The sequence below is a fragment of the Pongo abelii genome, chromosome 20 (assembly GCF_028885655.2).
Source record: "Pongo abelii isolate AG06213 chromosome 20, NHGRI_mPonAbe1-v2.0_pri, whole genome shotgun sequence".
NCBI lineage: Eukaryota > Metazoa > Chordata > Mammalia > Primates > Hominidae > Pongo > Pongo abelii.
In genome coordinates, this window is record NC_072005.2 from 52,281,802 (window position 1) to 52,288,110 (window position 6,309).

Sequence of the window (6,309 nt, forward strand, 5' to 3'; positions counted from 1 at the left end):
CGGAGGCATTGGACAGCACTGTGTGCAAAGGCTTTTTTGACACCTGGAGAAGGGGCAGAGACAGGAGCACTGGACTAGCCCTGGCCACCCTCCCCACTTCCCAGCCTCTGAGAGCCCCCTGCGCTGTCATGATCTCCCTCCACTATCTCACCCCAGGCCTGACTCAGCCACCCTGAGAGATGAGGCTCAGGCCAAGGAGGGTCAGCTAGACTCCTCTCTCCTCGGGACACAATCCTAATCCTGACCCAAGAAACCTGCTTTCTCCCACCAGCGTCTAGGCCTCTACCTGCCTCGAGCCATCCCAGGAAATGCCTGGAACCATGGCTTGAGAGATGAACCCCGTTATTGGAAGATGTGTTGGGGCATCTAAGTCAGTAGCACTTAGGCAAGAAAGAAGCCAGGCCATGCCTGCACCCTTCTTCATTCCTTTTTAAATTTTTTTTTTTAATTGAGATGGAGTCTCGCTCTGTAGCCAGGCTGGAGTGCAGTGGCACGATCTTGGCTCACTGCAACCTCTGACTCCCTGGTTCAAGCGATTCTCCTGCCTCAGCCTCCCGAGTAGCTGGGATTACAAGCACACGCTACCACGCCCGGCTAATTTTTGTATTTTTAGTAGAGATGGGGTTTCACCATCCTGACCTGGTGATCTGCCCACCTCGGCCTCCCAAAGTGCTGGCATTACAAGTGTGAGCCACCGCACCTGTCCTAATTTTTTTTAATTTTTATTTTATTTATTTTTTGAGACAAGATCTCGCTCTGTCACCCAGGCTGCAGTGCAGTGGTGTGATCACAGCTCACTGAAACTTCTACTTCTCAGGCTCAGGAAATTCTCCTGCCTCAGCCCCTGAGTAGCTGGGTCTACAGGCCCATGACATTATGCCTGGCTAATTCTAATTTTTGTATTTTTTGTAGATATGGGGTTTTGTCATGTTACCCGGGCTGGTCTTGAACTCCTGAGCTTAGGTGACCCGCCTGAGTTGGCCTGTCAAAAGTGCTGGGATTACAGGTGTGAGCCACCACACCCGGCCCTTTTCTTTTCTCTTTTCTTTTCTTTCTTTTGTTCAGGGTCTCACTCTGTTGCCCAGGCTGGAGTGCAGTGGTCTTATCATGACTAATTTCAACCTGGAACTCTTGAGCTCAAGCGATCCTCCTGCTACAACCTCCCAAATAGCTGGGACCACAGGTGTGTGCCACCATGCCCAGCTTTTTTTAAAAAAAACCTTTTGTAAAAACTGGATTTTGCCATGTTGCCCAGGTTGGTCTTGAACTCCTGGCCTCAAGCAATTCTTCCTCCTCAGCCTCCCTAAGTGCTGAGATTACAGGCATGAGCCACCACCATACCTGGCCACTTCTTCATTCTTGTTGGTTTCGCTTCGCTGGAAAAAAATATAAATTCTGCCTCAATATGTGACTTACCACAGCCACGAAGGAAGATTTCACTATAAGGCAGTTCATAAAAATCTGTGCAGTGTACACTAACCCATTTTTGTGTCTGTTTCTTGAATTAAAAAAATAATATCTATGACATACTCAAGCAGTTATACCACCCAATAAAATGTTGCCACCCTTAGTATGGAGGACACTACTCTTTCCTGAGCTGCAAATGGAGAAGCCAGGAAAGCAGAGAGCAATGGAGGAGAACATGCTGTCCCCTCTCCATAAGGGAGGAGGAGGACTGCAGGCCCCTCGTGATCACACCATTACCCAGCTCCAGGCTCAACCCTCCTCTCCACCCTCCTCACAAGAGAGATGCAAGGATGTTCTACAACCATAAATCTGATCACTTCCATCCCCTGCTTAGGCCTGGGCCGTGGTCAGTGCCCTCAGGATAGACTGGAGTTCTCCAAGGGCCCGTAAATGCCCCAGCCTTGCTGCCCACTCCAGTCTCCCTGCCTTGCATTCTGGCCTCTCTGGGTTCAGCCTCGCCGAAACAGGCACAGTTCTCATTCATTCTTGAAATAGTAGCTCAAATGTCTTCTCCTGGAAGACATCACTGGCCTCCCAGGCTGGGTCAGGCAACCACTGTGGGCTCCCAAGCCTTTACGCGTCCCCAACCCAGCCCTGACTCTCTGAGTCATCAAGGCCTGAGGACAATCTGTGTTCCCAGTGATGGCACATGGCCCGCTGTTATGTCTCTGCTGTGTCCTCAGCAGCACGTCGGGGTAAGGATGATTAGGTTTTAATGGGATAGTAATGGGCGTGTGATTGGTTGCCAGGGAGGGAGTAAAAGTGTCCCATACTTGTGGGTTAAGGTTGGGGGATACAAGAGGAAGACGTGAAGGAGGCTTTAGGTTGTGGAGAAGGGCGGCACTGAGATGTGGCTATAGTCCAGGGATCATTAGGGTAGTGGATAATTTTGTTAAGATGTAAAGGATCATTAACCTTGACTGTGCCTTCAGCTCCAGCCACCTCTCTAAGAGGAAATTGTTGGGCAGGTTGGGGAGGGCTAGTCGTGGAACAAAACTGTAAGCTGGACCGGATGTGAGGGGGGGAGGTTGTAGAATGATTATAGGGTGGGAGAGTGGAAGCTGAGGAAGAACTGGGACCTGGCTTGGCCTGGTGAGGAGCAGCGTGGGGAGGAGGGGAGAGGTCAGATGAGTTAATAGAAAAGGAGGATTTAAAGGACTCAGAGCTTGGGGTGGAGACAAGGAACAGACAGGAGAGAAAGAAGAAAGATCTGGAACGAGTCACATTGGGAGCAGAGACTAGGGAGGAACCGATGTGTAAAAGAATGCCTGGACGTCAGGCACCTCAGACCATTTGCCCATTTTTCGACAAAATTATCTAGATCTTGTAGGATGGAGAAATCAAAAGTGCTATTTTCTGGCCATTTAGAGCAATTGTTAAGTTTGTATTGGGGCCAAGCGCTGTTGCAGAAGAAAATAAGATGCCTAGGTTTTAGGTCAGGTGAGAGATGAAGAGGTTTTAAGTTTTTTAGAACACAGGCTAAGGGAGAAGGAGGAATGGAGGGTGGAAGGTTGCCCATAGTAAAAAGGTAAGTTTAGAGAAAAGAGAGGGTAGAGACACGGAGAGGTGGGTTGGTACTTGCCATCCAGGGGAGGTGGTACTTGCTACCAAGGTGAAGGACAAAGGCAGGCGTCCCTGCAGTGGTCAGAAACCTGTGGAATGTGAGTGAATACTCAGGCATGCATCCCCACAGTGATTAGACACCAAGGGAAGACTGTCTTCCCGAGTCTGTGACCAGCACCAGAATTTTGAGTTCACGGATAAAACGTGTCTCCTCTGTCTCTACCAGAAAGGGAAAGGAACCAAAATTAAGGGAGGGAGAGATTAAAGGGTGGAGGGATAGCTAGCAAGATAGGTTGGAGAAGAGAATGAAAAGAGGCTGCTTACCCGGTTTAAAATTGGTGAGATGTTCCTTTGGCTGGGCTGAGGACCCGAGGTCATGGGTGGATCTCATGGAGAGAGGGCGAGGACAGGGGACCGGTCTCCCAAAGGAGTCCTCCTGTCTCAGGTCTTCGGCACCAAATGTCACATGCGCCCGTGTGAAGAGAGTCCACCAACAGGCTTTGTGTGAGCAACAAGGCTGTTTATTTCACGTGGGTGCAACTGGGCTGAATCCGAAAAGAGAGTCAGCAAAGGGAGATAGGGGTGCAGCAGTTTTATAGGATTTGGGTAGGTAGTGGAAAATTACAGTTAAAGGTGGTTATTTCTTGTGGGCAGGGGTGGGGGCCACAAGGTGCAGGGTGGGGGGATCATGAGACTCATTGTCCGGGGAAGGAATGTCACAAGGTTGATGGATTAGTTGGGGTGGGGCAGGAACAAATCACAATGATGGAATGTCATCTTTTGTGGTTCTTCAGTTGCTCCAGGCCCTCTGGATGTATACATGCAGGTCACAGGGTTATGATGGCTTAGCTTGGGCTCAGAGGCCTGACACCAGAGAGCTGGCCAACACCCCAGTACAGCTGGCCAGCTGCACTAGAGCTGCTTTGTTCTCCTGATTTGAGTTTCATTGGTTTCTTCTTGTTGCAGTTTTTGCTGCTGCAGCAGAGCATTTAAGCAGGAAGGGACCCAATTCAGCCATCCAGGAACTGGCACCCAAGTTCTTGTTGCAGGTAGCAGGGACCAGCTTGCAAGCTTGAAGTGTGCAGATGGAACACAGAGCACTCCAGCCACCCAGGCAGATATCAGAGGATGGGCCCTCAGGCACTGGTGAGGCCCAACCCTCTCCCTCAGTGACATCTGCATTCCTAGCATTCTGGGTTTTTTTGTTTTTGTTTTTGTTTTTGTTTGAGACAGAGTCTCACTCTGTTGCCCAGGCTGGAGTGTAATGGTGCAATCTCAACTCACTGTAACCTCTGCCTCCCAGGTTCAAGCAATTCTCCTATCTCAGCCTCCCGAGTAGCTGGGATTACAGGTGCCTGCCACCACACCCAGCTAATTTTTGTATTTTTAGTAGAGACAGGGTTTCACTTTGTTGGTCAGGCTGGTCTCAAACTCCTGACCTCAGGTGATCCACCTGCCTCGGCCTCCCAAAGTGCTAGGATTACAGGCGTGAGTCTCCGATCCCAGCCCTAACATTATTTTTGAACATCTGAAATTCCACCAGATTCCTGCCTGTCACCTGGGAGAGGCTCCCTGAGGCCAGGTGGAAATCATACCTGGATGCCACCAGAATAATGATTCAGCCCTTTCTGCACTTGTTCCAGAGGGGAAGCCTATGAAAGGAGGAGAACCCAATGCTCTCCTGTGTGCCACGTTCCAGAAGCTCAGGTCTCCCACCAGCAGCTGGGGTTGTGGGAAAGTCTTCCCTGAGGCCAGCCCCGGGGTGCCTGGGATCAGGGCCTGCTTGCCTTTCTGGAGGAGCTGGGCCTGGGACTGAGGGGGTTGCTGGGCTGAGATAGGGGTACCTGGGTCCAGTCTAGATGGTGTCTGTGACCTGCAGGGGCCCCTCATGCCAGGGTGCTCTTTACATAGAGGGAACTAGGGTGAGAAAATGTGACCAACAGATGTTGGAGTTTACTCTTATTTCCCAGGAAGCCATGAGAATCCTGTGACCCTGGGAAGAGACAGGGTTCCCAATAACTAGGGACATGGCAGTGAGTGATGCAGCCCTGCTCCCTGTCCTCAAACAGCTCTAGGTCCACTGTCCCTAGACAGTGACAACACAGAGTGGGCAGCTCTGGGATGTGGAATGCACAGGCGGCTGCTTTGGGAATTTTGATATGGGGTTTTAGTGGCTCCTGCTGCTTGCTGGGAAAAATCCCTCACCGGGGAATTGTAATGGATTTTAAGAGAAATGACACATAGGTGCTCGTGTATATGAAATAAGTTGTTGTTTTGTTTTTTGTTTGTTTTTGAGACAGTCTCACTCCATCGCCCAGGCTGGAGTGCAGTGGCACGATCTCGGCTCACTGCAACCTCTGCCTCCCGGGTTCAAGCACTTCTCCTCCCTCAGCCTCCCAAGTAGCTGGGATTACAGGTACCTGCCACCACACTCAGCTAATTTTTTTTTTTTTTTGTAGTTTTAGTATAGATGGGATTTTGCCATGTTGGCCATGCTGTTCTCAAACTCCTGACCTCAGGTGATCCACCTGCCTTGGCCTCCCAAAGTGCTGGGATTACAGGCGTGAGCCACCGTGCCCAGCACAAAATAAATTTTATCACCTAAATAGGACCCGGTGATATAGGAGTTAAGAAGAAATTATTTTAGGCAGATAGTGAGGGTAAGATAGTCCTTGGTAAGGTTTTTCCTTTAATGGAAAGCACCCTCCAAATCATATACTTTTCTAACAAAGAGCAGCCATTAAAATCAAGCTGCAGACATAGAAAGGCAGGCTAGAAGCTTCCACAGGTGAATGCAAGCATTTGTGCCAATAGGAAAAGGCTACCTGGGACTAGGCATTTTCAAAATGGCAGCTCCATCTTCCCTTTTCCTTTCCAACCACATGCACGGTAGAAAGCAGATAACATGGCATCCACCAAGTGGAAAGTCCATTTGCATAATAAGATGAGGGTGGGGTGGTCAGCTTCTTCAAGCACTATGTAAATGTCACAGCTGATCCAACCAATCTGTGGGCCCTATGGAAATCAGACACCACCTCTTCAAACCTGTCTATAAAATCCAGTGCACTCTGCTGTGGGCTGAAAGTCCCATTCAGGTGCTGAGAGAGAGAGAGAGAGAGAGAGGGAGCTGTTCTTCTTTCTCTTTTGCCTGTTAAACCCCTGCTCCTAAACCCACTTCTTACGTCCATGTCTCGATGTTCTTGGTTTGAGACAATGAACCTTGTGTATTTACCCCAGATGATGATGCCACATTACCAGTGTCAGCACTCCCCAAGAAGA